The sequence below is a fragment of the Schistocerca cancellata genome, unplaced genomic scaffold (assembly GCF_023864275.1).
Source record: "Schistocerca cancellata isolate TAMUIC-IGC-003103 unplaced genomic scaffold, iqSchCanc2.1 HiC_scaffold_841, whole genome shotgun sequence".
NCBI classification, from domain to species: domain Eukaryota; kingdom Metazoa; phylum Arthropoda; class Insecta; order Orthoptera; family Acrididae; genus Schistocerca; species Schistocerca cancellata.
In genome coordinates, this window is record NW_026046852.1 from 25,001 (window position 1) to 35,000 (window position 10,000).

Below are 10,000 nucleotides of genomic sequence, written 5' to 3' on the forward strand. Positions count from 1 at the left end.
CGCAATGTAACGCAATTTGTACCGCAATCTACCCCCATGTTGTGCCTTAACCTAACCCACGTTGTGCCTTAACCTAACCCACGTTGTGCCTTAACCTAACCCACGTTGTGGCTTAACCTAACCCACGTTGTGGCTTAACCTAACCCACGTTGTGGCTTAACCTAACCCACGTTGTGGCTTAACCTAACCCACGTTGTGGCTTAACCTAACCCACGTTGTGGCTTAACCTAACCCACGTTGTGGCTTAACCTAACCCACGTTGTGGCTTAACCTAACCCACGTTGTGGCTTAACCTAACCCACGTTGTGGCTTAACCTAACCCACGTTGTGGCTTAACCTAACCCACGTTGTGGCTTAACCTAACCCACGTTGTGGCTTAACCTAACCCACGTTGTGGCTTAACCTAACCCACGTTGTGGCTTAACCTAACCCACGTTGTGGCTTAACCTAACCCACGTTGTGGCTTAACCTAACCCACGTTGTGGCTTAACCTAACCCACGTTGTGCCTTAACCTAACCCACGTTGTGCCTTAACCTAACCCACGTTGTGCCTTAACCTAACCCACGTTGTGCCTTAACCTAACCCACGTTGTGCCTTAACCTAACCCACGTTGTGGCTTAACCTAACCCACGTTGTGGCTTAACCTAACCCACGTTGTGGCTTAACCTAACCCACGTTGTGGCTTAACCTAACCCACGTTGTGGCTTAACCTAACCCACGTTGTGGCTTAACCTAACCCACGTTGTGGCTTAACCTAACCCACGTTGTGCCTTAACCTAACCCACGTTGTGCCTTAACCTAACCCACGTTGTGCCTTAACCTAACCCACGTTGTGCCTTAACCTAACCCACGTTGTGCCTTAACCTAACCCACGTTGTGCCTTAACCTAACCCACGTTGTGCCTTAACCTAACCCACGTTGTGCCTTAACCTAACCCACGTTGTGCCTTAACCTAACCCACGTTGTGCCTTACCCTGCTCTGTAATTGGCATATGACACGTTACATTAATGTATTGTTGTCCAACCGCAACCGGCTCAGAATGTTGTGTACACAGCTATGTGTCATCTCCCCATAACAGCTGCATTGCAGTGTGGTACGCCATAGAGACGTGTGGGAGTAATGGACGCAGTGGATGGCGATCAGCATGAGCCGTCTGTTCATGTAGTGGCGCGTGTATGCAGACGTAGTAGTCTCTTCTCACACAATGTGATAGCACGGTGCCCCGCGTTCCACATCTGCGACATGCTACAGAGGCCGGTTGACAGTTGGTCGCGCAATGGAGATCGCATATGTACGGGGGCACCTTCCACGTGCCCTCTAGTCGGGCACATTTTGTTGCGTGGATGTGAGCGAATGTAGTGTGTCTTGACACCTGACAGGCAGGCATGCAATAATAGTTGACTTTGCAAACGGGGATGGACGTGTACGTTTACTGGTGACGTTACGCAAATGAACAACTGGTAACCCGTTGTGGTGCGGTTGATCTTGCTGGAGGTACATCTGTGAGGGCAACGATCGGTACAGCTACGAAGCGGTCCCCACCATACCAACGAACGTGAATGTGAATCTGGGTGTGAAGCGATACGCGGCTGTGGGTGGGTGGGACTGTCCCCGGCCGGTGAGGGGGGGCCGCCCGGCGTGCTGGCCGCGCGGTGCGTGGGCGCACGCGCTACAGCCGGCTGGTGGGGGCGCCCAGTGGCAGGCGCGCCGGCCGACGGACGCGGCAGGCGGCGCAGCTGCGCGCCGGGGCACCCTGCGCGCGGCGCCGTGCAGCCAAAGTGGGTCCTCGCGGACCCGGTGCGAAGCGCGGTGGACATCTGCAGTGTGCTGGTCCGATTGAGGACTGTGTGCGTTGAGGATGCGCCGCCGCCCGGCACTCGGCGCCGCGACGCCGTCTGCTGCTCGGTCGCCCCAGCGGTTCTCGCTGGTGGTTTGTATCGCAGTTGTGCGGACGTGTTGGCACGTGCGCTGTGCTGGGAGAGTTCGCTTCGGCACCCACGTGGGGCCTTTGCCCTTCTGTGGCGCTGGCGTTGGAGCTGCCGGTCACCGTAGGTGGCGCGTGTTGTCTCCCGCCGGCAATGCCACGACAGCACGCTCCCGGGCCTCTGTCGGCAGCGGCAAGCTCAGTTGGGAGCACGGGTGGTCGCACCTAAAGCGTCTACTCGCCTAACTCCGGGCGATTGCGCCTCTCTCGAACCCGACCAAGTACTTAGGACGGCGCTGCGCGCCGCCGGGACCTGAGAGGGTTTCGAGGTGTATTGTGCAGGGGAGCCCAGCCTCCTCCTGTTTGCAGAATAATTGAGCGGACGCTTGCGTGTTCGCGCGGGCCCCCGGGACACACTCCCGGGCGGCCGGCTGCTCAGCTCTAGTTGACGCAGCTCCCTGGTTGATCCTGCCAGTAGTCATATGCTTGTCTCAAAGATTAAGCCATGCATGTCTCAGTACAAGCCGCATTAAGGTGAAACCGCGAATGGCTCATTAAATCAGTTATGGTTCCTTAGATCGTACCCACGTTACTTGGATAACTGTGGTAATTCTAGAGCTAATACATGCAAACAGAGTCCCGACGCACGGGAAATCGGTCTGCGTGGCGCCACCCGGGGAAGGTGTGTTGCCTTCCGTAACTGGGTTAAAACCGCCAGGAGACCCTCTGATTCCCGGAAACCTTCAGGAAGTCTGAAGTGCTCTGAGGCTCAGAGGAACCTGAGTGGGGCGGGGACCGTAATGTCCTATCCCGTGGCCTTGACGTGGCCCCGGCGCTCAGTAACCCCCTCAGATGGGGTGAAGCTAACACGGGAAGGGCCGTCTATGCATGACGTTAAAAGGCTAGCCCTTAAATGGGTGCAATCCTCACTGTCCGCACTGGCCCACCGTGAATTATCAAAAGCGGTGGGTGAGACATGGTCGGCCATGATCCCCCAGTACGTGTGGAGGCCCTCCGGGGAACGTAACTCGGGTTTGAGTGCCGCACCGTCTCGATGATGTCAAACTCCACAACATAAGACCCGGGCCATACCATCATTCAAATCACATCATCATTCTCATAACATCTCCGGGCTGTGGATCGGTGAGGGTTGTCGATTGTCAAGGCAGGACATTAAACTCCCGTCAAGGTAGGACGTTAAACTCCCCCAACCCAAAGCGAAAGCAAAGGGTGCGTGGCGCAGGGGGAGCTGCGCAAAGAGGACACCACACCAACTGTGTCCTCATGCCGGTGGCTGGTTTGCCGTCGTGGGATCCTGCCCCAAGTCGGCAAGTGTGCTCCGCCGCGCCTCTGGTCTTCCGAGGCGTGCTCCGCCAAGCCCAGGAGGTGGTAACACAACCTGGGTGAGGTTAGATGGGTCCAGACCCCCGAACGACTGGGTGACCGGCCCACCACCTGAGTAGGAGTGGGTCCTTGGCCGTCAGGTGGAAGCTTGGGCTAGTAGGGGGCGAAGGGCGGGAGGTGCATCCGCCTCCCCGGAGTGCGAGGCACACTTGTCGATGCGAGATAGGTGAAATCGGAGGTGGCTAGTTGTCGAGGAGGACCAGTGCGTTGGAAACGGCGTGCTGAACCTGGCAGCTCTGAGGAGTCCTTGGTCTAGGGGCGAGGCCGGTGGACGAGCTGCACTTAGTCCCCCCCCATGCCAGAGGAGCCGGTCCGGGGCAAGAGACGTGGCTCCCAATTTTATCGCTTGTCAAAACTGGAATGATGGCTACAGAAGAGACAAGCGAATCGAGTGCGCCCACGCGGGCATCTATGCTAGCTGATTTCTCGCCACAAGATGGCTTGAATCAAGCGACGGAGGAAACTACGCTAGAAAGATTCACGAGGCTTAGCCAATTTATAGACCAAAATGTGAAGAACGGGAAAATTAGCCAAGCAGCCATTCAAACAATCAAAAATGAGCTGGCGGCATGGTCAATTGTTAGTGCCAAACTAGAGGGCAGAATAGAGGAATTGGAAAAGGAAAATGATAGACTTCGAAAGCAACCTACAAAGTCATGGGCTAGTGTTGCAGCGCAAGCAGCAACAAAGCCACAATCCACCAAAGATACAATTGCGAAAGTGTCGAAACGACCCGACACAGCGGTCTTCTTGAGACCACTCCCAGGACAGGACATTAAAAAAGTACAGGAGGTCTTCGCAACTACAGTAAATCCAGCAAAAGATAAGATAAAGATTAACAGAGTAAAGGCAACTAAAAATGTAGTTATTGTGGATGTTGCAACAGAAGAAGATAAAAACAAGATACTGGCAAATCAGAAACTCTGCAAGTCAGTCCGATGCGAGCCCCCACGAAAAAGGAATCCACTGGTCATCTTATACGATGTTCCAGTCTCACTGACCAACGAAGACCTTTGTGATACATTATATCAACAGAATCTAGATGATATGGACGCTGAAACATTCATGAAGGATTTTAAGCTAAGATTTAGGACAGGACCGAGGGATCGAGACGTAGTCCACCATGTGGCGGAGGTCTCAGGGGCTCTCTGGAAAAGGTTGACAACTATGGGCAAGGTATATATTGGCTTTCATGCCATAAATGTCAAGGACTTTCTGGTGGTACCTCGTTGCCACAACTGCGCTGATATTGACCATATACATAAATACTGTACTAGGAAGCCGGCTTGCTCCAGGTGTGGGTCTGAAGACCACTTAAGAAAAAATTGCAACAAAACAAATGTTTGTGTGCCATGCACACGTAGGGGAAAAAAGTCCTGCGGGGCATCTGGAAGAAACTGCCCCACCTACAAAATGCTAGAGCAACGTCTAATAGCCAGAACTGATTATGGCTGACGCTGTAAATCAAAACAGGACAACTAGGAAAAGAAAATCCCCTAGCAAACAAAGAAGAGATGCTGAAAGAGCACGAAAATTCAAACAGTTCATAAGTCAAATACAGAACACCAAAGTAATAACCATGAAAAGCATAGGCACACAAACAGAACAAACAGAACTAGCAGACGTAGCAGACAAACAAAAAACCCCAACAAAAGATACATTCAGACAGCCTGAACCCTCAAATTCTGATCTCCCATATGTCACTTCCACACTAAATCCTGATGCGGCAAATTTTGTCGCTCGAACGCAACCCCACACAACAACACTAAGCATCCACACGCCACCTAAGGACACAAGACCTCAAGACACAAACACCACCACTCCCATACAAGACATCACCCCTAAAGAAATTCTACAGGATAGCTCTATTACAAGTACCACACAAATAGAAACAACAACATCAAGACCCACAGGAGTAGACCCTAGGAGAATTTATCCAAATTTAGAATTTGCTATGCAGCTTTCCCGCCTGGAGCAGCCGGCCATCCTCACTACAGCACTTCGGCACGTCGTGCGCGTAGGGCATAAATACGGAAGAAGGGTCACTTTCTCCACAATGGAGGCTGTAGACAGAATACAGCTGAGGTCAATGAATCTTCCCACTGAATTCGGAGCCCTGCGTGACTTACTTAAAAAAGTGTTTGAAAGGAGAGGGGAAAAATTCGAGATGAACGAAATATACGCACAGTCTGTTTTGGCCAATGGGCGGATAGCATCAGACTGGAGCAAACCATGGCCTGAATGTAATTTTCATACATATTTCCCATAATGGCACAAAAAATTGTCATCGGACAAATTAACACCCACAATAGTCGCCTTGTCATGCAGGAGCTGCGAAGGATAGTGGAGGAGCTGAGACTGGACGTAATCTGTCTACAGGAGCCATACTCTCGAGCTGGGCAAATCCCCTTCATGTCAGCCTCGTGGCAAGTCATTTCCACCGGGGAAGAACCCCAAGCAGTAGTAATTATCACGAATAAAGCACTAAGAGCAACAACTATAACACAGCTGTCAAATAGCCACTGTAATGTGGTGGAATTGCAAACGCCTCTTGGTCTGGTCTTCATGATAAATATGTACTTCCAGTACGGTGGGAATTTTGAGGACCACCTAGATCATCTTGCAGAAACGACCACGGCCCTACGGGCAAAAAAGGTCATTATCACAGCAGACATGAATGCAAAATCCCCCCTATGGTACAGCGGCACTAGAGACGCAAATGGCGAAAAGGCCGAGGAGTTTATCATGGCCCAGCAGCTTGTTGTGGCCAATAAACCAGGAAATCCCCCCACCTACACAGGTGGAGGTGGTTTAGGGACCAACATCGACGTCACCCTGGCCACACCCAACATCAGTAGTAATATACATAGCTGGAGAGTTATGGACCAAGTCACTACGAGTGACCACAATTTAATTGTTTTCCAACTCAGTCAGGAAGAGTGCCGCTGGGACCTGGGGTGGGAAATACAATACAACTATAATAAAACCAACTGGGAGCGTTTGGCTCGAGAGTGTAGTATTCCTCCATTGCCTGAAGGTGACCTGGACGTAGACAGGTACGCCGAGGAACTGGTGGGATCAGTGGTTAGGGCGGTAAAAGCCGCTGTTCCGACTAGGAGAAGGGCCGTAGCGGCCTCCCCATCACCATGGACTGCTGACCTCGAACGTCTGCGTCAGTCTGTCCGACGGACGAGGAGGTATTACCAGCGATGTGCCATCTGGCCCGAAAAACAATATTGGTTGCAGCAATACAGAGAAGCTAAGGAAACTTTCCAGAAGGAACTAAAACAGGTCAGACTAAGTAGCTGGGAGGACTATGTACTCAGGCAACTCGAAACTGACCCGTGGGGAACTCCCTACAAGCTGGTCAGGGAGAAGATAAGGTCCCCGGCGGTCCTCTCCACCCTCAGAGAGGCTGGAAGAACTACAGAGTCCTGGCGGGAAACCGCTGAGGTCCTTTTGAGGACCCTACTTCCAGATGATGAGGAAGATGGAGAAACAGAGGTCCAGCAGCGAATTCGCAGGGCAGGTCAACAGGAGTACACCAACAACACCCGGGTGTACCCCTTCTCTGAAGAAGAAATTGCTGTACTAATAAAATCGTTGAAAAAGGGGAAAGCACCAGGGCCAGATGGTATAGTAGCGGAGGTGATACAGTTCCTCGCTCCACAGCTGACAGCACCTCTTACAGGGTTATACAATGAATGTCTCAGGACTGGAAAATTTCCAAAAATCTGGAAAAGGGCAAACATGGTCATTATCAAAAAGGGAAAGGACAAAGATCCTATGGAGCCAAAGTCTTATAGACCAATATGTCTCCTAGACATCATGGGGAAACTGTTAGAGAAGCTGTTGGCTGACAGACTAACCGCACACAGAACTTTGTGCGGGATGAGTGACAGGCAATTCGGCTTTCGACCGGGGCGATCGGCGTCTGACGCAATCGCTCTGGCGGCCGAGGTCTGTGGCTCTGCCCCGCACAAATACGTGGTTGGCATCATGGTGGACATCAGTGGCGCTTTTGACAACCTGTGGTGGCCCTCGCTCTTCTCCCGCTTGCGGGAGAAGGAGTGCCCAGGGCCCCTCTACGGTTGTCTCAGGAGCTATTGCATGGACAGGGAGGTCTGGTTATCATCGCCTAGCGACAAATTAAGCAAGACCATCACGAAGGGGTGTCCCCAGGGCTCCGTACTGGGGCCACTCTTTTGGGACGTTAACTTAGAACCATTGTTAGAAAACCTACAACAATGCGAGGACGTGCTAGACGTGATAGCCTACGCTGACGACCTCCTCCTGTTGGTCGGCGGCCGTAGCCGTGAAGAACTCGAACCAAAAGTTGAAAGGGCAATCAATATACTTACTGAATGGTGTCAACAAGCCAAAATGAAAGTTGCACCAAATAAGTCAACATACCTCCTCTTAAAAGGCAGTCTGATCAGGAATCCTACAGTAAGAATTGATGGAATTCCAGTTCTTCGGCGTCGCGAAGCGCGATACCTGGGAGTGATTATCGATGAAAAATGGAACTACACAACTCACATTGAAACCATCACATTACGCGCAATAGAAACATTAAACAACCTCATCAACATTGGTCATAAAAGATTTCACCTGCCACCTGCTCTCATCAAATTATATCATAACAGCATCCTTTCATCAATAGTAGGTTATGCGTGCGGGGTATGGGCCCACAGGCTCACGAGGGTGATGCCGGCCATGGCCGTGAGAAAGGTGCAAAGAAACATGATAATGCGGTCTGTAGGTGCCTACAGAACGACACCCGGGGGGGCCTTATTGGTCTTGATGGGATTATGTCCGTTAGACATAAAAATAAGGGAACAGGCCGCATGGTACTGGGTAACTAAAGGCAAAATAGACAAGACAAGGGACATAATGGGGGTCCAAGTAGGAAACAAACCCGCCATAAAAATAAGAGGGGAAGAGTTATGGCAAACATCCTGGGAGAACGAAGAGACTGGAAGAAGGGTCTTTCAATTGTTGCCAAACATCAGAGAACGACTTGGGATGACCCACTTCGAGCCGAGCAGGGGACTATTGCACTTTCTCACGGGACATGGACCATATCCGACATATCTATGTCGGTTTGGAAAAAGAGCTACACCAGCGTGCGACTGTGGTGCTCAAGACGGAACACCGGAACACATCATATATGACTGCCCGTTATATGATGATGTGGCGCATGACCTGCGTTCACAACTACCGGATCACAACACTTATGCCCTAATACGACGTGCCGATACCTTCAGTATTATAAACAAATTGGCAAACGAGGTATCACAAAAGGTTTTGCGAGAATTTCTAAGAAATCAAGAAAGATGACATTGAACCGGATTGACTGAGATGCACTCGCCATACCGCCGGGTGCGGAGCAGGCCAGTCTCCCACGACTGGAATCCGCCGCACTACTGGACCAGGACAGCGAGTGCGTCACCTACCAGGCAACGACAACTGCACTCAACTTAGACATAGAACATATTACCACTAGTAGTAGAGTAGATTTAGAACACTAACAACACTAACAATAGGGACTGCAACGACAAAACAGACTTGGCCAGCCCAGTGCCAGGGGCACGCTCACATGGGTTTAGCTCAGTGAGCAGGCCTCACAATAGTAGGTTTATAACATCAACTGGCACACCTGTAATCGTTGCAGAACACAATAGAGTAAAAATTTAGTCGAACATAATAACCTTGTCCATAAGTTAGCCAGTTACTAAACAAGTAGATCTTGCTGTATTAAAAGTAGTATAATACTTAGACCCACTAATTATTAAGGTAGTGGGTTACTTTTTGTATTCCTTATAGATTTGTATTGTATTGTGTTAATAAAGAATTTTTTTTTTTTTTTTTTTTTTTTAAAAAAAAAAAAAAAAAAAAAAAAAAAAAAAAAAAAAAAAAAAAAAACAGAGTCCCGACCAGAGATGGAAGGGACGCTTTTATTAGATCAAAACCAATCGGTCGGCTCGTCCGGTCCGTTTGCCTTGGTGACTCTGAATAACTTTGGGCTGATCGCACGGTCCTCGTACCGGCGACGCATCTTTCAAATGTCTGCCTTATCAACTGTCGATGGTAGGTTCTGCGCCTACCATGGTTGTAACGGGTAACGGGGAATCAGGGTTCGATTCCGGAGAGGGAGCCTGAGAAACGGCTACCACATCCAAGGAAGGCAGCAGGCGCGCAAATTACCCACTCCCGGCACGGGGAGGTAGTGACGAAAAATAACGATACGGGACTCATCCGAGGCCCCGTAATCGGAATGAGTACACTTTAAATCCTTTAACGAGTATCTATTGGAGGGCAAGTCTGGTGCCAGCAGCCGCGGTAATTCCAGCTCCAATAGCGTATATTAAAGTTGTTGCGGTTAAAAAGCTCGTAGTTGGATTTGTGTCCCACGCTGTTGGTTCACCGCCCGTCGGTGTTTAACTGGCATGTATCGTGGGACGTCCTGCCGGTGGGGCGAGCCGAAGGCGTGCGACCGCCTCGTGCGTGTTCGTGCGTCCCGAGGCGGACCCCGTTGAAATCCTACCAAGGTGCTCTTTATTGAGTGTCTGGGTGGGCCGGCACGTTTACTTTGAACAAATTAGAGTGCTTAAAGCAGGCAAGCCCGCCTGAATACTGTGTGCATGGAATAATGGAATAGGACCTCGGT